The following is a 23,193-nucleotide window of genomic DNA, read 5'->3' as shown; positions in this document are numbered from 1 at the left end:
TCCCATATCATTTTTTTTTATGATAATAGCCCAACAATGGGTAAAAAGAGGAAAAAATGAAAAATCAGTACAAATGAGGTACTTTTAAATGGCCGTAGCTGAAAAAAAAAGAAGTGCCACCATATCAATTTTTTTCTTCCTCAATTACTTTTTTACAGTCAAATAAACCCAAAAGTTGAATAAGAAAAAAGTTTAAATCAGTAATTTTTGGCTCCTCAGATGTGTACATCCTGAAATATCAATAAACGCTAAAAAACTAATTTTACTGCAGCAGATGCGCGTTTAGGCAAGTATTGTCTCGTTAGTGATTCCTGAGTCCAAAATATAATATAAACTGCAATTGGAATATGCCTTTATCATGTTGTTCTTCAACTTCGTACTGGATTTGGCATTTTAACCTTTAGATCCGACTGTCACTGTCTTATGAAGACAAAACACACGTCTGGTGCACAAAATTATAAGCCTGGTATCTTTAATAAGTTTTTTAATGAATGCATTGAATTTAAATTGACCAACTATCATAATAACGGAACAACCAAATGAAATATATATTTTTTTCAAGAAACAACACAATTTAACATACTTAAGTATATTTTAAGGTTAAAAGGGGCAAGTGAGTTTTTCTCATCACTTTTTGTCCGTCGTCATCGTCGTCCGTTATAACGTTAACATAAATCTTCTCCACTGAACCTACTGGACCTTTAACCAAACTTAAAATCCGACAGGGGCAGACATGTTCAGAATGTTGAGCCTACTGTCCTTCTTATAGGAATTATGATGACAAATTTTACCAATTTATTTCATTATTGGATACTCTTTTGAAAACTATAATATATATATATATATATATATATATATATATATATATAAGTACGTCTGAACCAGTGACAACTCTACAACAGATTTATCCATCGGATCACCAGCAGTGATGGTGATACATGGCTGTGTACATTCTGTATATACAACTCATCTAAACATCAGCCCAACAATGTTAGATCTGTAAATTTGCTTTCGCAAATTTTTTGTTCTTCCCTCGCCGGGATTCGAACTCATATATAATTATTTCTGTGACTGTATCTTGCTTTAATTTGTAGGATCCTTTACAATAGATATTTCAGCTGATCTGTAACAATTCCATCTTCATGCCTTATATATCATGTACTGTATTACGACGCTAGATTAAAACTGACGAGGAAAGGTAACACCCGGCCACCGAAAGAGTCTATCCTAAATTGAGGTAAATTGTTTGGCTTTCCAAATACCGTTTCGGTTTTTAACATTATCTTTACTTAACGATTTAGTGTCAAGTTATCTCAGTAGCATGAGTTCGAATCCCGGCGAGGGAAGAATAAAAAATTTGCGAAAGCAAAAAAAACAGATCTAACATTGTTGGGCTGATGTTTAGACGAGTTGTATATACAGAATGTACACAGCCATGTATCACCATCACTGCTGGTGATCCGATGATTAAATCTGTTGTAGAGTTGTCACTGGTTCAGACGTACTTATATATATAATTATTTCTGTGACTGTATCTTGCATTAATTTGTATGATCCTTTACAATAGATATTTCAGCTGATCTGTAACAATTCCATCTTCATGCCTTATATATCATGTACTGTATTACGATGCTAGATTTAAACTGACGAGGAAAGGTAACACCCGGCCAACGAAAGCTTTATATTTGTGAAGCCTAGGTGGTCGAGTGGTCTAGCGCGTCGGATATAGTGCAGGCGATTTGGTGTCACGATATCTCAGTAGCATGAATTCGAATCCCGGCGAGGGAAGAACAAAAAATTTGCGAAAGGAAATTTACAGATCTTACATTGTTGGGCTGATGTTTAGACGCGTTATATATATAAACAAGTCTAAATTGAAAACAACGTTCAAACCTATGATTGCGTTGTATAAAAACCGCAATTTTATACGTGTGCATGCAAAACAAATTTCTTGTTAGAGGGGTCTAAATACAGCACAAACAACATTTTCCAAAAGACCAAAAAAGTGAAAAAGTATATTTTAACAAAACGCATTTGACTAACAGGTCGAACAACAAATGTTCTTAAACCCTGCTGACTGCCATTGGCGATTGCCAAATAAACGGATCACCAATGTTATAAATGGATCTTAATTATAAATTTAATACCAAATACAAAACAAAAAACTTGCAGAAAAGATGGTATACCGCAAACAAAAGGTGCAAACGTTTTTGTACACCATATCCGTATTTCGACAATTAATGTCTCTTCAGTGATGTTAGGAACCGAAACGGTATTTGGAAAGCTAAACAATTTACCTCAATTTAGGATAGACTCTTGAATTTTGAGGAGTCAAAATAGGATGAACGCATCATATAAACCTGAAGGCCAATATAATACAAGCCCAAACGAAAAAATGTAAACAAGTCTAAATTGAAAACAACGTTCAAACCTATGATTGCGTTGGATAAAAACCGCAATTTTTATACGTGTGCATGCAAAACAAATTTCTTGTTATAGGGGTCTAAATACAGCACAAACAATATTTTCCAAAAGACCAAAAAAGTGAAAAAGTATATTTAAAAAAAAACACATTTGACTAACAGGTCGAACAACAAATGTTCTTAAACCCTGCAAACTGCCATTGGCGATTGGCAAATAAACGGACCACCGATGTAATAAATGGATCTAAATTATAAATTTAATACAAAACAGAAAACAATAAACTTGCAGAAAAGATGGTATACTGCAAACAAAAGGTGCAAAGGTTTTTGTACACCATATCCGGATTTCGACAATTAATGTCTCTTCAGTGATGTTAGGAAACGAAACGGTATTTGAAAAGCCAAACAATTAACCTCAATTTAGGATAGACTCTTGAAATTTGAGGAGTCAAAATAGGATGAACAGATCATATAAACCCGAAGGCAAATATAAAACAAGCCCAAACGAAAAAATATAAACAAGTCTAAATTGAAAACAACGTTCAAACCTATGATTGCGTTGGATAAATACCGCAATTTTTATACATGTGTATGCAAAACAAATTTCTTGTTAGAGGGGTCTAAATACAAAACAAACAACATTTTCCAAAAGACCAAAAAAGTGAAAAAGTATATTTTAACAAAACGCATTTGACTAACAGGTCGAACAACAAATGTTCTTAAACCCTGCTGACTGCCATTGGCGATTGCCAAATAAGCGGATCACCGATGTAATAAATGGATCCCAAACAGAAAACAATAAACTTGCAGAAAAGATGGTATACCGCAAACAAAATGTGGAAAGGTTTTTGTACACCATATCCGGATTTCGACAATTAATGTCTCTTCAGTGATGTTAGGAACCGAAACGGTATTTGGAAAGCCAAACAATTTACCTCAATTTAGGACAGACTCTTGAATTTTGAGGAGTCAAAATAGGATGAACGGATCATATAAACCCGAAAGCAACTATAATACAAGCCCAAACGAAAAAATATAGACAAGTCTAAATTGAAAACAACGTTCACACCTATGATTGCGTTGTATAAAAACCGCAATTTTATACGTGTGCATGCAAAACAAATTTCTTGTTAGAGGGGTCTAAATACAGCACAAACAACATTTTCCAAAAGACCAAAAAAATGAAAAAGTATATTTTAACAAAACGCATTTGACTAACAGGTCGAATAACAAATGTTCTTAAACCCTGCTGACTGCCATTGGCGATTGCCAAATAAACGGATCACCAATGTTATAAATGGATCTTAATTATAAATTTTATACCAAACAGAAAACAATAAACTTGCAGAAAAGATGGTATACCGCAAACAAAAGGTGCAAAAGTTTTTGTACACCATATCCGTATTTCGACAATTAATGTCTCTTCAGTGATGTTAAGAACCGAAACGGTATTTGGAAAGTCAAACAATTTACCTCAATTTAGGATAGACTCTCGAATTTTGAGGAGTCAAAATAGGATGAACGCATCATATAAACCTGAAGGCAAATATAATACAAGCCCAAACGAAAAAATATAAACAAGTCTAAATTGAAAACAACGTTCAAACCTATGATTGCGTTGGATAAAAACCGCAATTTTTATACGTGTGCAAGCAAAACAAATTTCTTGTTAGAGGGGTCTAAATACAGCACAAACAACATTTTCCCAAAGACCAAAAAAGTGAAAAAGTATATTCTAACAAAACGCATTTGACTAACAGGTCGAACAATAAATGTTCTTAAACCCTGCTGACTGCCATTGGCGATTGCCAAATAAACGGATCACCGATGTAATAAATTGATCTTAATTATAAATTTAATACCAAACAGAAAACAATAAACTTGCAGAAAAGATGGCATACCGCAAACGAAAGGTGCAAATGTTTTTGTACACCATATCCGGATTTCGACAATTAATGTCTCTTCAGTGATGTTAGGAACCGAAACGGTATTTGGAAAGCCAAACAATTAACCTCAATTTAGGATAGACTCTTGAAATTTGAGGAGTCAAAATAGGATGAACGGATCATATAAACCCGAAGGCAAATATAATACAAGCCCAAACGAAAAAATATAAACAAGTCTAAATTGAAAACAACGTTCAAACCTATGATTGCGTTGTATAAAAACCGCATTTTTTATACGTGTGCATGCAAAACAAATTTCTTGTTAGAGGGGTCTAAATACAGCACAAACAATATTTTCTAAAAGACCAAAAAAGTTAAAAAAAGTATATTTTAACAAAACGCATTTGACTAACAGGTTGAACAACAAATGTTCTTAAACCCTGCAAACTGCCATTGGCGATTGGCAAATAAACGGACCACCGATGTAATAAATGGATCTGAATTATAAATTTAATACCAAACAGAAAACAAAAAACTTGCAGAAAAGATGGTATACCGCAAACAAAAGGTGCAAAAGTTTTTGTACACCATATCCGTATTTCGACAATTAATGTCTCTTCAGTGATGTTAGGAACCGAAACGGTATTTGGAAAGCCAAACAATTTACCTCAATTTAGGATAGACTCTTGAAATTTGAGGAGTCAAAATAGGATGAACGGATCATATAAACCCGAAGGCAAATATAATACAAGCCCAAACGAAAAAATGTAAACAAGTCTAAATTGAAAACAACGTTCAAACCTATGATTGCGTTGGATAAATACCGCAATTTTTATACGTGTGCATGCAAAACAAATTTCTTGTTAGAGGGGTCTAAATACAGCACAAACAACATTTTCCAAAAGACCAAAAAAGTGAAAAAGTATATTTTAACAAAACGCATTTGACTAACAGGTCGAACAACAAATGTTCTTAAACCCTGCTGACTGCCATTGGCGATTGCCAAATAAGCGGATCACCGATGTAATAAATGGATCCCAAACAGAAAACAATAAACTTGCAGAAAAGATGGTATACCGCAAACAAAAGGTGCAAAGGTTTTTGTACACCATATCCGGATTTCGACAATTAATGTCTCTTCAGTGATGTTAGGAACCGAAACGGTACTTGGAAAGCCAAACAATTTACCTCAATTTAGGACAGACTCTTGAATTTTGAGGAGTCAAAATAGGATGAACGGATCATATAAACCCGAAGGCAAATATAATACAAGCCCAAACGAAAAAATGTAAACAAGTCTAAATTGAAAACAACGTTCAAACCTATGATTGCGTTGGATAAATACCGCAATTTTTATACGTGTGCATGCAAAACAAATTTCTTGTTAGAGGGGTCTAAATACAGCACAAACAACATTTTCCAAAAGACCAAAAAAGTTAAAAAGTATATTTTAACAAAACGCATTTGACTAACAGGTCGAACAACAAATGTTCTTAAACCCTGCTGACTGCCATTGGCGATTGCCAAATAAGCGGATCACCAATGTTATAAATGGATCTTAATTATAAATTTAATACCAAACAGAAAACAATAAACTTGCAGAAAAGATGGTATACCGCAAACAAAAGGTGCAAAAGTTTTTGTACACCATATCCGTATTTCGACAATTAATGTCTCTTCAGTGATGTTAAGAACCGAAACGGTATTTAGAAAGCCAAACAATTTACCTCATTTTAGGATAGACTCTCGAATTTTGAGGAGTCAAAATAGGATGAACGCATCATATAAACCTGAAGGCAAATATAATACAAGCCCAAACGAAAAAATATAAACAAGTCTAAATTGAAAAAAACGTTCAAACCTATGATTGCGTTGGATAAAAACCGCAATTTTTATACGTGTGCAAGCAAACAAATTTCTTGTTAGAGGGGTCTAAATACAGCACAAACAAAATTTTCCAAAAGACCAAAAAAGTGAAAAAGTATATTCTAACAAAATGCATTTGACTAAAAGGTCGAACAATAAATGTTCTTAAACCCTGCTGACTGCCATTGGCGATTGCCAAATAAACGGATCACCGATGTAATAAATGGATCTTAATTATAAATTTAATACCAATCAGAAAACAATAAACTTGCAGAAAAGATGGCATACCGCAAACAAAAGGTGCAAATGTTTTTGTACACCATATCCGGATTTCGACAATTAATGTCTCTTCAGTGATGTTAGGAACCGAAACGGTATTTGGAAAGCCAAACAATTAACCTCAATTTAGGATAGACTCTTGAAATTTGAGGAGTCAAAATAGGATGAACGGATCATATAAACCCGATGGCAAATATAATACAAGCCCAAACGAAAAAATATAAACAAGTCTAAATTGAAAACAACGTTCAAACCTATGATTGCGTTGTATAAAAACCGCATTTTTTATACGTGTGCATGCAAAACAAATTTCTTGTTAGAGGGGTCTAAATACAGCACAAACAATATTTTCTAAAAGACCAAAAAAGTGAAAAAGTATATTTTAACAAAACGCATTTGACTAACAGGTTGAACAACAAATGTTCTTAAACCCTGCAAACTGCCATTGGCGATTGGCAAATAAACGGACCACCGAAGTAATAAATGGATCTGAATTATAATATTAATACCAAACAGAAAACAAAAAACTTGCAGAAAAGATGGTATACCGCAAACAAAAGGTGCAAAAGTTTTTGTACACCATATCCGTATTTCGACAATTAATGTCTCTTCAGTCATGTTAGGAACCGAAACGGTATTTGGAAAGCCAAACAATTAACCTCAATTTAGGATAGACTCTTAAAAATTTGAGGAGTCAAAATAGGATGAACGGATCATATAAACCCGAAGGCAAATATAATACAAGCCCAAACGAAAAAATGTAAACAAGTCTAAATTGAAAACAACGTTCAAACCTATGATTGCGTTGGATAAATACCGCAATTTTTATACGTGTGCATGCAAAACAAATTTCTTGTTAGAGGGGTCTAAATACAGCACAAACAACATTTTCCAAAAGACCAAAAAAGTGAAAAAGTATATTTTAACAAAACGCATTTGACTAACAGGTCGAACAACAAATGTTCTTAAACCCTGCTGACTGCCATTGGCGATTGCAAAATAAGCAGATCACCGATGTAATAAATGGATCCCAAACAGAAAACAATAAACTTGCAGAAAAGATGGTATACCGCAAACAAAAGGTGCAAAGGTTTTTGTACACCATATCCGGATTTCGACAATTAATGTCTCTTCAGTGATGTTAGGAACCGAAACGGTACTTGGAAAGCCAAACAATTTGCCTCAATTTAGGACAGACTCTTGAATTTTAAGGAGTCAAAATAGGATGAACGCATCATATAAACCCGAAGGCAAATATAATACAAGCCCAAACGAAAAAATATAGACAAGTCTAAATTGAAAACAACGTTCAAACCTATGATTGCGTTGTATAAAAACCGCAATTTTATACGTGTGCATGCAAAACAAATTTCTTGTTAGAGGGGTCTAAATACAGCGCAAAAAGCATTTTCCAAAAGACCAAAAAAGTGAAAAAGTATATTTTAACAAAACGCATTTGACTAACAGGTCGAACAATAAATGTTCTTAAACCCTGCTGACTGCCATTGGCGATTGCCAAATAAACGGATCACCGATGTAATAAGTGGATCTTAATTATAAATTTAATACCAAACAGAAAACAATAAACTTGCAGAAAAGATGGCATACCGCAAACAAAAGGTCCAGAGGTTTTTGTACACCATATCCGAATTTCGACAATTAATGTCTCTTCAGTGATGTTAGGAACGGAAACGGTATTTGAAAAGCCAAACAATTAACCTCAATTTAGGATAGACTCTTGAACTTTGAGGAGTCAAAATAGGATGCACGGATCATATAAACCCGAAGGCAAATATAATACAAGCCCAAACGAAAAAATATAAACACGTCTAAATTGAAAACAACGTTTAAACCTATGATTGCGTTGGATAAAAACCGCAATCTTTATACGTGTGCATGCAAAACAAATTTCTTGGTAGAGGGGTTTAAATACAGCACAAACAACAATTTAAAAAGACCAAAAAAGTGAAAAAGTATATTTTAACAAAACGCATTTGACTAACAGGTCGAACAACAAATGTTCTTAAACCCTGCTGACTGCCATTGGCGATTGCCAAATGAACGGACCGCCGATGTAATAAATGGACCTAAATTATTAATTTAATACCAAACAGAAAACAATAAACTTGCAGAAAAGATGGTATTACGCAAACAAAAGGTGCAAAGGTTTTTGTACACCATATCCGGATTTCGACAATTAATGTCTCTTCAGTGATGTTAGAAACCCAACGGTATTTGGAAAGCCAAACAATTTACCTCAATTTAGGAAAGACTCTTGAATTTTGAGGAGTCAAAATAGGATGAACGGATCATATAAACCTGAAGGCAAATATATTACAAGCCCAAACGAAAAAATATAAACAAGTCTAAATTGAAAACAATGTTCAAACCTATGATTGCATTGGATAAAAACCGCATTTTTATACGTGTGCATGGAAAACAAATTTCGTGTTAGAGGGGTCTAAATACAGCACAAACAACATTTTCCAAAAGACCAAAAAGGTGAAAAAGTATATTTTAACAAAACGCATTTGACTAACAGGTCGAACAACAAATGTTATTAAACCCTGCTGACTGCCATTGGCGATTGCCAAATAAACGGACCACCGATGTAATAAATGGATCTCTTTTATAAATTTAATACCAAACAGAAAACAATAAACTTGCAGAAAAGATGGTATACCGCAAACAAAAGGTGCAAAGGTTTTTGTACACCATATCCGGATTTCGACAATTAATGTCTCTTCAGTGATGTTATATAATGCGGTTTTTATCCAACGCCATCATAGGTTTAAACGTTGTTTTCAATTTAGACTTATTTATATTTTTCGTTTGGGCTTGTATTATATTTACCTTCGGGTTTATATGATCCGTTCATCCTATTTCGACTCTAAAATTCAAGAGTCTATCCTTAATTGAAGAAAATTATATGGCCTTCCAAATACCGTTTCGATTCTTAACATCACTGAAGAGACATTAATTGTCGAAATCCGGATATGGTGTACAAATTTTTGCACCTCATGTTTGCGGTATACCATCTTTTTCCGCAAGTTTATTGTTTTCTATTTGGTATTAAATTAATAAATTAAATAAAGATCCATTGTGTTACATCTTTTGATCCGTTTATTTGGCAATCGCCAATGGCAGTCAGCAGGGTTTAAAAACATCAGTTATTCGACCTGTTAGTCAAATGCGTTTTGTTTAAATATACTTTTTCACTTTTTTTGTCTTTTTAAAATGTTGTTTGTGCTGTATTTAGACACCTCTACCAAGAAATTTGTTTTGCATGCACACGTATAAAAATTGCGGTTTTTATCCAACGCAATCATAGATTTAAACGTTGTTTTCAATCTAGACTTATTTATATTTTTCGTTTGGGCTTGTATTATATTTGCCTTCGGGTTTATATGATCCATTCATCCTATTTCGACTCTTAAATTCAAGAGTCTATCTTAAATTGAGGTAAATTATATGGCCTTCCAAATACCGTTTCGATTCCTAACATCACTGAAGAGACATTAATTGTCGAAATCCGGATATGGTGTACAAATTTTTGCACCTCATGTTTTCGGTATACCATCTTTTCCGCAAGTTTATTGTTTTCTATTTGGTATTAAATTAATAAATTAAATAAAGATCCATTTTGTTACATCTTGTGATCCGTTTATTTGGCAATCGCCAATGGCAGTCAGCAGGGTTTAAGAACATCAGTTGTTCGACCTGTTAGTCAAATGCGTTTTGTTTAAATATACTTTTTCACTTTTTTGGTCTTTTTAAAATGTTGTTTGTGCTGTATTTAGACCCCTCTACCAAGAAATTTGTTTTGCATGCACACGTATAAAAATTGCGGTTTTTATCCAACGCAATCATAGGTTTAAACGTTGTTTTCAATTTAGACTTATTTATATATATATATATATATATATATATACTTGCCCACCTATATTAAAGCATTAAACTTTATTTGAATTTGAAAATTGCAATTTGAAAATTGGTTCCATTCAGCTATGAGACCGACTTTAGTTTTGATAAAAAAATTACATGTTTCGTCAAGCCATCCAAATTATGTAAATAATGCTATACCATATGGACTCGGTATTCGTGTCAAAAGAATTTGCTCAACAGAAGAAAATTACAAAATAAGAAGAGAAGATATAAAAAGGCACCTGAAAAAACGTGGATACAATAACTCGTCAACTGAAGTTCAATTAAAAAAAGTCGATATTCTAAACCGAGACGATCTATTACAGTACAAACCAAAGAAAGAAAACGACAGAACACCCTTGGTGATTACTTTTCCAAAGCGCTTCCAAATATACATTCAATTCTCAGAAAAAATCTTAAAATTCTCCATCAATCTAACAGGCTAAGGAATATTCCCCGATCCACCTATCGTAGCATTTAAACGCGACAACAACATAAAAGACATCTTAGTGCACAAGAAACACAATTTACTATTTTATAAACAAACTAATGGCTGTGGACCATGCGGTAAAAATTGTGCATTATGCTCACACATAAATGAAACCAAGGTATTTTGTGACAACACCGGGAAAGAATATACCATCCAGGGACAAAAAAACTGTAAAACCGTGGGCGTAGTATATGCAATTAACTGTACAAAATGCGAAAAACTTATATATGTAGGACAAACGGGTGATACACTTGATCAACGGATGCTATTGAACTTTTCAAAAATACGAACAAACAAAACAGACGATCCGGTAGCAAACCACTTTATTCAGCATAATCATTCGATGAAAAATTTAAAAGTTACCGCCATAGAAAGAGTATTTGGAACAGAAATTTACAGAAAAACTAAAGAAGCCTTTTGGATAAAAAAATTAAAAAAATTAGAGCGTGATGGACTCAACACAATGTATGAACGATAGCGAAAATATTTATAAAAAAAACAGAAAAAAACGCGGCAAATGAACGTCATAGTAGTTATCATAACGTAATGTATCCAAGCGATGTAATTGTTGTTTCAATGATGTAATTTATTCCAATGAAGAAGGCCGTAATGTTTTTATTATATATATATATATAGAGAGAGAGAGAGAGAGAGAGAGAGATAGAGAGAGAGAGACTTCATATTGCAATATTAATCAGCAAGAGAATATCTACAATAAGTCAAAACATGTCGGAAATTGCCAGTAAAATCCTTTTAGAAATTGTTGCCCTTAAATGACGAATTTTACGAATTATTTTTTTTTCATATTTACCTATTATTTTGAAATATTTTAGATAGATAGAAACTTTCAATAGACAAAATTATCAGCAAGATCTAAAAATCTTTGACAAGACGGAAATCATTGTTTAACTCCTTATATGAGTTATTGTCCCTAAATGACAATCACAACCGTTTTGTATATGTTTGCCTGTTGTCATGAAATTGATAAAGAGACCAAGATCCAAGTGTTCTGTATGGGAGTAATTGAAAAGAAGCTTTACTAATAATTCACTTTGTTTTGAAGTTGTCAAGCAGGTCTTTTAACACAAAATTATTTGGCAATGAATGATGAATTTTGACCAATTTAAGTGTTAAAAGTATAATATGAATTATGAACATTTTAATAGATACACAGAAACTTTGAAAAGCTAAATTGATCAACAAGACAAGTTCTAAAAACTAATTTAAATTCATCAAAATGTAAATATACTATTGTCGAAGTTTTCCAAATATTGTGAGAAAATAGCAGTGTTCTCTTGTACTGTGTTGCCTTTGTAGATGTTCATTTGATTTTCTTTTTAATATTAAATTGTGTCCCTTGTTCCTACATTGTGGGATAAATAAAATATACCGTATTGGTAATGAATGAATATTTAGGAATATTTGAACCACACCATTTACTTAACATAATTGCAGACCATATTTACAAGGCCATGAATTCCAGTTATATTTATGACTTGTTCAGGCTGATATCCAGTTAAAATTAAACAAAAGAAATATATGGAACTCTTTATTAAAAAGGTAAAAAATGCCAAATTGGTATATTTGAAGTGTTAACATCTGTTTCTATGGGCTTTAAAAGTTTATTGTAGGTGCATAGTTTAGGATTTTGTGCATCTGATATACGTGTTTTTACTTGAATTATAGTATAGAGCTCTGAGACATTTGTAAAATTTTAAATGAAAGACTCAATTTCATAAAACAGTCGATTGTGGTAGGTGCAAATACATGCGGATCTTTTTTTGTGCACAAGAACAAATTCCGCCGAAAAAATTCAACTGAAAGATAAAAAGATTTGTCTAGTTGAAGCATGAATTTGCATCTCTGCCTCCGGCGATAGTTTGGTGGTAAAAAATCCAAAAAATGGGCAATAAGGTAAAATACGTATGTGCTACTGAAGAACAGATATATGCAAATCTTTTCCGATGCTAAGTTCATTTATGTCATGAAAATGATTTTGTGACAAAATAGTGTACCTTGCCCTTGACTCACCTTCATTAACCTGTTAAATTATATTACATCATACCTGCAACATTCACTTCAGGATTGCTTTTCACACGGTACACACTTGTTTATTTTATATACAATGAATCTGATTTCCAGTTGAAGCGTCGATCAACAATTTCGATAGATTTGAGAGAAAAATATAACCCGCCCAGTCGTACCATAAATATAACTGTGTAATATCGTGATCTTCTGGTTGAGGGTTAATTTTATGCAATTACATTTTTAGAATTTCTACCTTGATAATTCTTAGAATTGTTTATTGATTTGAACTATTGTGTTGTGTGATACGATATCATCTGCCTAATAAAATGTTTTTATGATACAAGTATTTTTTATGATTTCGAAAGTAATTTTACCGTTTTTGCAAAGTTTATGAATAAACTAAATCAAAATAACTTTAAAAACAATTTAATTTTTTTTCAACTTTGCCACATAAGGGGAGATATCTCAGATAGTAGAGGAGATAAATCAGATAAAGTATTTTTTATAATAGAAAGTGTTGTGAATTTGCCTATTTTATTATGTAGCAAAACAAAACGAGTCTGGTGACCCCATTTTTTTCTTTTTCTTATCTGAAAGTATGTTATAAGAGCTATCTTCTCACATTTTATCTTAAAATTCTATGGTGTAGTTTTCTTTTTATCACACACAATTGGATTTTTCATGCATAATCTATACAAAATCTGACAATTTTGCACAATCTGTAGTGTGAAAAAAAAGTCAGGTGACCCATACTTTTTATTATATTTTGGAATAATCATGATACAAACTACATTTTGACAAATTATTAAAAAATTCTATGGATTCTAATTAAGACTTAAACAGTAATATTGAACGATATTTCTAACTAGTTTATGCATTAAAAATTTGAAAAAAAACCATTTCTGGTCAATCAACTTCATAAACTGCCTGTACAAATTTACTACGGAAGAAATTAAAATGCTGAAATAAAGGGGTCTGTAGAAATATAAAGGACCTCCATAGTGCACTCCGAACAGACAGGAAAATTAGAAGTGGACTATGTTAAAATTATATATTATTATATATAATTATTTTTATATAGATATACTAAATAAATAAATGATTCGGGAAATACCTTAAAAATATAAAAAGTCATGAAATTTTCCGAATGCATTACGTTAAATTTATAACAAGTCATGAAATTTCCGAATGCAATGGTAACTGGTTGTGTGATGCAACATTTTCTGATGCAACATTTCTGATACTACATTTCATAAAATTTCGGCATCGACAGAAAATACTTATGCAACATTTTAATGAATTTCAGCATCGCCGGAAAACAAATTAATGTTTTTAACATGTTGTTCATTCCCCCAAAAGACCTCAAGAATGCATATAGTTATACTGATATATATTTTACTGAAATTTATTTTCAACTTCGACTGAATTTTACTTGAATGTTGTTGTAAAACAATAATATTTAAGTATCATGTATACAAAGGAGCAAATAATATCCCGCAAAGGCAATAAACCATTAAACCAACTGAATCTTGTAAATTGTAATTTGTGTACATTTTGCAAGGAAAAGCCAGAAACTATAGAACATTTACTTTGGGGTTGTCATATTGTAGCCGACATTTGGCACAATCTGAATTCTTGGATTTTCGATATAGTTCATATCGAAATTCCACTAAATTTGAAAATAGTCATTTTTGGCCTCTATGAAAATTATAAATTAAATTTTATCAAAAATAAAGTTAATTTACTGACAAAGTACTCCATGTACAGATCTAAGATGCAAGATATAACACCTCATATAAAAGGACTTCATAATTATATAAAAGAAAACTTGATTTTAGAAAAAACATATTTCCTCAAAATATTTAAGTGTTGAAGAACACAACGTGTACTGGCTCCCCTGGGCTTAGGTCACTGATTAAATTTTAATGGGGAAATATTAGTTACATAGTGTGCTAGTGACCTAATACGGTATATATGGGGTCAGTAAATTCCATATGGGGTGAGAGCGAAGCTCGAATCCCCATATGGAATTTACTGACCCCATATATACCGTATTACGTCACTAGCACACTATGTAACGAATTTATCTTACCGACTATCTTAAAGTGTGATATTTAGACTAGTAACCTATCAAAATGAGCAAGTCTTCAATACCGTTAGCATTACGAAACTACTTCCATTGATCATACAAAAACAGATGCCAACAATAACAACTTGTTAGCTTTAAATGTGTTTTATTAATTTATTTCAATCTTAATCACCAATTTCTTCGTTTGGTGAAACCTTTAAGATTTTGTCTCAGTACCGTTATGTTTTTATAAAGGGACGTAGCACCATTACTAACCGTGTATTGAAATAAGCCCCGCATCCCTACTAACCTAATATGGAATATACACGGTCTCCACGCGGACGCTTTTAACCAATCATATTCCTAGAAATGTATAGGAGGTAAGATAAATCCATATACATATGTATGTATATGAGTATTTGAAAGTATATGTATACTGATATACCATATGCATGTACATATATGTCCTTGCACTACTATTACTATTATTATTATATTAATGAAAATGTTATTACTATACTTAATCCATGGATTTCATACTGTTATACCATAGTATGCTTAGTATGCTTATTTATTTTACTTGCTTGATTATTGTGCCACAAGATAAATATATGTTGATACCTGTAAATTCTTGAAGAAAAAAAGAAATGCTTAAAAAAAACAAGAAAAAAAAACAACTTAGTTACTATAACTCTTCAATACATCGTCAAAGGAAACAGCAACTTTATACTTAATTAACTAAAGCTATAGAATAAGAATTTTATAAGTTCCTTAGAACATACTCACCCATTCTCGTCCAATGGAAAACCAGTATTTTGCCTTCTAATTTTCGTAGTTAATGTCTTTTCATGCTCTATAAAAGGCTATGCATAAATGACTTTTCATTGTAGATTAATTAGTGAAAGTGGACTCTTAAAAACTGCACTAACGAAGTGTTCAAACCCCTGAGGCAATTTCCAAAGGAAGAGAGCAAACGAAACTAAATCATGAGTACTGTTGTTTGCCAGTCCAATTATTATAAATGAAAACAAGAGTATTTTAAAACAATACATCCATCAATAAAAAAAAGTATGCATCTGATGTTGAAACGATAGTAATTTTAAAATTAATTGATTGATAAATTTTTGTCATTATTAAAGTCATATGAAACGAGTTCCTTGAAATTTTAATGTTATCGAAATCATTGAACCTATGCATGCATATATACTGAACTAAGTCTTGCATGCACGTTTTTTTTTTATATTTATTACACATCTATAACGTATTATCGATAACAAAATATTTCATTCAGTGGTTGTTGATCGCAAGCTAATTAACTTTCGAGTTTGTTGCCGAAGTTTACCGGGTCGTGAAATTAAAAAAACAATAACAAGAAAGCACGTGGAAAGCGTGATAGATAAGTGAATTGAAAGAGCCATGACATTTGTTTTTATATTTTCCATGTGTTCCCATTTATTAATGAAACTATTCCTTAACAGTTGTTAAATGATTTGTTGTTTCTGTTATTTCTATTTACCTTCAAGAGCACGTGTGTTTACATTCTTTCATCACGGTTTTCTCCTCGCACTTGCGCTGTGCGGTGGCCGAAGTTATAACAAGAGGTGTCGTAGTTAAGGTCAATGCATACTGGAAAATATCGGCGAAAAGTTCTGGGAAGTCAATAATTCAATATCGGCACATTTATGAAGATTTTGATAATATAAAGGATTTTTTTTAGACAAAATATCACTGTCACTTCTATTGTGGTGTACTTTTTGTGGAAGGTGTCTATTATTATTCTGTGGTTTACATGTTGTATTGTACTATTATATTATTTATTTATGTATTTCTCTGTCCTGAGTGTTCTTTTGTTTACTTGTATTGTATTTCTGTCACGTAATGTTGTCATTTTAGCGATATTCTTAACATTGCCATATAAGCGGGAGGTTTGGCGAGCCATAATTTCAGGTTCAATCCACCATTGTCTACAGAAGAAAATGCCTGTACCTAGTCAGGAATATAACAGTTGTTATCCATTCGTTTGATATGTTTGAGCTTTTGATTTTGCCATTTGTTTATGGTTCGTGTGTGTAACAATTATTAATTCAAAACTTTAAAAAGGTTTCAAATTTTAATTTTTGGTAATTTTGATCAAAGTTTTAAAATATCAAAATTCCCAATTTTTTGAAATTTTCACCAAATAAGATATTAAAAACGGGCAAAAAGAGAACATTTGGGGTACCTGTAAAGTGCGAAACGGAATAAATGCGGAATAAAACGAATGAAACGAAAAGATACGAAACAAAATGAAATGAAGAGTTACTGTTACTTAAAAGTTTATGTATAAAATAAAACAAGAGGTAGATAGTTGTAAGCGGTGAAAAGTTACAAAATAACAAAATAACAATTTTTTCAAAAGCGGAGACTTTATTTAAAATAAGAAACACGGCTCTGATTATGATCATTCTTAGTTTGGAATATATCAAATCATTTTTTAATTGCAAAAAAAATAATTTAAAGAAGAAAATGTTTTTCTTTAAAAAAAAAATGGAATCACATGAGATAACAGTATCCTGAAATTATTTAGGTTTTGCATCGATTGAAAAAAACAAAAAAATACTTTTTTTAAACCTATTTAAACCTGCATCGAGCAGATTGATTTACTGTAAAAAAAATCCCTAGCTTATAAGCTTAGCGTTTCAGATAATTAATTCAGGACTATTTGGTTTTCCAAGCGCCCATCATTTAGGAGTAACAATAAAAACTGAGTAAGTAAGTAAGCTTAATAATATGGTAGGGTTGAGTATGTATATATTGTCTACTGTACATTAAGCAATAAAATGGTTCAATACACGTGTAATCACTCAAATTTAATTTCAGATTTTTTTGTTTTGCTTTACGACTTCTCACTATCTACAATTTTGTCGGCAGATGAAATCATTGAACGTACATTTTGAACGATCATATTAACCTTTAATCAATTATTTCGATTCTAATAAATCATTGGCCTTCAAATATTCGGCTTTTGAGCCTTCCTGATGAAGGTAAATCCATGGTTTCGCAATTAACGTTGTGCTAGCCCCGAAAGTGGGAAGTTGTTGATATCTTTTTTAAACTGCTACCCGCTATACAGGCTGAATTGAAGAGTAAGATCAAATATTAGTAGCTTGGAGCCAGGATAATGTTAAAAGGTAGAACGATAACATTCAACTCAGCGTGCTGGTCTTTTAAAAGCTGAATACATTCAAACCGTATAAACATATAACATAAACATTATTTTCAGCCTGCATATTTATGTAATAGTTGCCGCTGTACATTAAGCGCCGATCTATCCATGTGTAGGTGTTGGCATTTTGAAATCGTAATTTGAAATAATTTTTAAAAGTTCATATCAACGATAAACATATGAGTAAGTTGAAGTGACCAATCTAAATGGTAATCTATTTGGGAATCGGAAATAGAAATATTGTCACTAAGGTCCTGTTCAGACCGGCAGTAAAACCCTTGCCAAATGTAAAACACTGAATTTTGAGTGAAATTCATGGAAATTGTGCATAGTTTGTGCTTAATATATATATATTATTCAGAAAAAGATGAATAGTCATGAATAAAACTATCATACTTGCGAAATAGCAGTAAATCGATCTAGTCGCATTTAATTTCACTCGAAAAAAGTTGACCGATTCACCCGAAAAACACGATCTCAGCCGGACAGCCGGACACTTTACCTACCGTGTTACACAACGTGATAAAATGAGACAACCAACGACCTAAATTATGCTAAAATAATAAATCAAAAGGTAAATATGACTAAACGAAAAAAAAAAAAACAGATTACCATTTAGATTGGTCAATTGAACTTACTCATATGTTAATCGTTGATATGAACTTTTAAAAATTATTTCAAACTACGATTTGTTTAAACACTGTTCTTGTTTTACTTCAAAATATATAGAATTGAAAGGTGCAATAGGCTGAGCATTTGCAAGCCCTCTCCAAGAGAGAAAAAACGATGTATATACAAACATAATTTCAACACAAAAACATATTTCATTATCAAACTACCTCACCTGGGAATCATTTAAATAATCAACACAGTGTTGCTCATATATTAAACTGTTCATATGGTATGTATGTATTCCGTTTTTACAAGACCAGCATGCTGAATTGTATGTTAAAGTTTTACCTTTTATTCTAGCTCCAAGCTACAAATATTTGAACTAATTCTTAAATTCAGCGTGTATAGCGGGTAGCAGTGTAAAATAGATATTGACAACCTCCCAGTTTCACAACGTTCATTGCGACACCATGGATTCAGTATGCCTACCGTACCAATATTTAGAACTGAAATCAATGATGAAAGGCAATATATGATCGTCATGTAATCGATAAAATATGAAATTAACACGTTAAAAATTGCATGCGTCCGACGCGCTTTTCTGGATTTACCTTCATCAGGAACGCTCGAAAGCCGAATATTTGAAGACCAATGATTTAAAAGAACTGAAATAGTTGATTAAAGGTTAAAGATGATCGTTCAAAATGTACGTTCAATAATTTCATCTGCGGACATGATTGCAGATAGTAAGAAGTCGTAAAGCAAAACAACAAAATCTGATATCAAATGTGAGGGAATACACGTGTATTGAACCATTTGATTGCTTATCGTAGAGTAGACAATATATACATACTCAACCCTACCATATTATTTAGCTTACTTACTTACTCAGTTTTTATTGTTACTCCTACATGATGGGCGCTTGGATAACCAAATAGTCCTGAATTAATTCTGAAACGCTAAGCTTATAAGTTAGGGATTTTTTTTTTACAGTAAATCAATCTGCTCGATGCAGGTTTAAATAGGTTTAAAAAATGTGTTTTTCTCTTTTTTTTTCAATCGATGCAAAACCTTAAAAGTTTCAGGATACTGTTATCTAATGTGATTCCAATTTTTTTTAAAGAAAAACATTTTCTTTTTTAAATTATTTGTTTTACAATTAAAAAAATGATTTGATATATTTCCTGCTTTTTACCTTTTTACTTTTTTAAATTGTTACACGGACCTTACTTACACGGACCGTTTATGGACTTTCCGTTTTGAATTTTGCTCGAAGTTCGGTATTTTTGTTATTTTACTTTTTTCTTTTAGAGAAAAAACTTAGCCTTTCAAGTATATAAAACATGTTCGACTTATTTTTAAATTTGAAGTTTCATATAATTTAAAAAATTGTTATTGTACCTGAGGCAGAAGAAATCTCCATTTTTGAAAAATTTACCCTTTTTTGTTATCACAAAAATATCTCATTGCTATTTCATTCAATCTGTTGAAATGACAATTTAATATGATTTACATCCCCTTTACTAACCATGTTAACACTTAAAGATAGCTCATATTAAGGTTTGACTATTGCAATGGGAAAGGATATAATTTGTTAATGTCCGCCTCGGTCTTTAGAAAAACACAAAACATGACTAAGTATTATCTAACCTAATCATAAAGCAAAGGAAATCAACATTGTATATTTATCTCTGTTTACGATAATACTTGTAAAATAAATTAATAAATAAATCTAAATTTCATAATCATATCTTAAGTAATTACGAAGTTTTTAAATATTTTTCAACTATTTTCATAATAGAAAAATATAATATACACTCTTGAAATCGTTTTTCAACATGTCAATGATTTTTCAGGATAAAATTTTTAAACAAAAGAAAGTACAAATACAAGGTCAAAAATAATCCATCAATAACCTTATATAATTTATTATTGTGACTTTATTTCCTGTGACCCTTTTTTCATGAATTTTTTCCGTGACTTTTTTTATATGACTTTTGTCATCAATTAGAAGGTAGGACAAAAGGTCACAAATAAACATTGAGGGACAAGAAGTCACAATTTAGTTTTTTTTTTTTTTTTTGGTAACATTTTGGAAACGATTTTTAAAAAATTCTTAAATATTTACATATTCAATACATTTGTAGTAAAACACAAAAAGTTATACATTTTTGCTTGAATAACAAAATATCTAAGGGACTCATTGACTAGTTTCATGGCACTTAGAAATACATATCCTTTGTATAGTTCACATTTATCCCAATTCAAAAATGCTATATAAGGAGATGTGGTATGACTGCCGAAGAGACAACTATCTTCAAGAGTTCAAATGACAAAAATAAATCAGTTATGGATCACCGTACGGCCTTAAACAACGAGACGAAAACCCGTAGCATATAGTCAGCTATAATAAAATGCATCGACATGAAAAATGTGGAACAAATTCAAACGATTTCTCCACTAATGGCCTAATTTATACATTGTAATTTACGAAACACAAATATAACTATGTGGTGAGGTTAAACCATTCTTAATTCCGCTTCACTTATCTAAAAAGTATGTTTCATATTCATAATTAGAAACTGGCACACATCAGCTAAAAAACAAGATGAGCGATATCTTGAATAAGGGTATAAATCCCGGCATATAATTTGGGTAGCCAGTTTGTATAAATGTTTACGACTCATAAAACATAGCCAATATTAGGTGTAATTATTTCAACAGTTCTATAGCGGCTACATGTTCGCCTCGCATTGGGGTGGTACTTAAAAGAACATAGTTCAAGACAATTAACCCTAGAAGAATGATGTATTACCAGTTGGCTAAGCGTTGCATAAATTCCCTCCCAAAGTTTAAGATATTATCGCGTTCAAATGACATCAGTTATCAAAGTTAAAACGTTAACCATTCATTTTTACCTCATTTTTGTTTGGAACGATCATTCCAATTTCCATTATAATTTGATCAAAGGCTTCGGAGAAAACTAACTTGTAAAAATAAATACTCTGATATAACATTTACACTGGATTCAGGTAACTTAGTTGTCTCATTTTAGATGTTATGTCATCGTCTACACAAAACTGACTAGTCGTGCAAGATAACTGAATTTAATGTGCGCAATATTTATCAATATCTTACATTTTCAAAGCTTATGTATCAGAATATATTATTACATATATCCTGTACGATGTAAATTGTCTTTTTAATTTATTTTTTTCTATTCAAGCACATTTTTAATATTTTTAGTAGTTCTTTATTGAAAACGCATTTCGATGCCAATAAGAGCAAACAGAATCGTTTCTAAAAATGTCGATCACGTTTTGTGTATCCGAATATATTTAAGTACAATCGTGGTTAAGTAAAAAGCAAAACACACATCTAGGTATAAAGCATTGCAGTCGAAACAAATTAACATAATAACATTCCAATCATTTAATAATAACTGATGAAGTCATTACCATTTCATTATTTTTCATAAGCAAATACTGATTTAAAAAAGATCTTACCAGAGGTGATTGTTATAAACCTAGAACTAGTAATGTCAACGTCGATACGGATTCTAAACAAGAATTGGGGAGCACATACCTTTAATTGTTAGTTTCTTCAAATTTGTAAATGTCAACCAATCAATGGAGACTGCTTCAGATATTGATATATGCGTCCGGTATTCGTTCATAAAAATATAATAAAAAAGGAACATATAAAAATGCAAACACCTACCTTATGAAATCATATTTTGCCTATTTGTGTTATTTATGCCGATATTCATATCATCATGCTATATGATTCGTTCCGTCTAATTTATTATAGCTCGAATACAGATTTTAATTTCCACCTATGCATTAGTATGTACAAAGGTAAAAGGAAAGAACATGTTTATTTTCTATAAAAAGAATACATTCACATTTTAAAAATCAAAAACCAAAATAATGTTAAGTACAGCTGACAACAGATAGAACCAACACACGACTCCTCTAAAACAATAGACGTACAAACAAGGACAAAAAACAAACAACCACAAAGAATAACACACGATACAGATAGCCTTACCTGGTACCTTCACAAGCGTTTGCTACCAACTAGTTTTACGCACCCATAAACATCCGACCTTGTTTATCTATACCTTATATCGTAAGAATAAAAAAATAGACACAATGAAGAAAATCAATCATAGCACAACTTCAAACGGGATGACCAGTATATATACAGCAGCTAGTACGTCGCTACCTGAATGATTGATTGATACAGTTTAACTTTGTTACTGTTTTTATTGTTCTTAAATAATGAAGTTAACGTAAACCTTTTTTGCATATTCTGTTTATATACTTTTGTCTTTTATGCTCTCAATCGTTTTATTTTCTTTCGTTTTTCAATTTTTTTAATTCAAGAGTAAAAAAGTTCATGGTACATTC

At 31.7% G+C, this 23,193-nt stretch overlaps 1 protein-coding gene across 1 annotated transcript in view; it reads right to left on the bottom strand.

Moving 5' to 3' along the window:
* The window catches only part of LOC127726371 (heat shock 70 kDa protein 12A-like), a 93,700-nt gene extending 71,375 nt beyond the window's left edge, over positions 1–22,325 (bottom strand). The window contains exon 1 of the mRNA XM_052233744.1: positions 22,288–22,325. The gene's annotated coding sequence lies outside the window, so the exon portion shown is untranslated. The remainder of the gene's footprint in view (positions 1–22,287) is intronic.
* Between the last annotated feature and the right edge of the window lie 868 nt (positions 22,326–23,193).

The sequence above is a fragment of the Mytilus californianus genome, unplaced genomic scaffold (genome assembly GCF_021869535.1).
Source record: "Mytilus californianus isolate M0D057914Y unplaced genomic scaffold, xbMytCali1.0.p SCAF_17, whole genome shotgun sequence".
Lineage (NCBI taxonomy): Eukaryota > Metazoa > Mollusca > Bivalvia > Mytilida > Mytilidae > Mytilus > Mytilus californianus.
The sequence above is the reverse complement of the archived record's forward strand: the minus strand, read 5'-3'. Positions and strand labels throughout refer to the sequence as shown.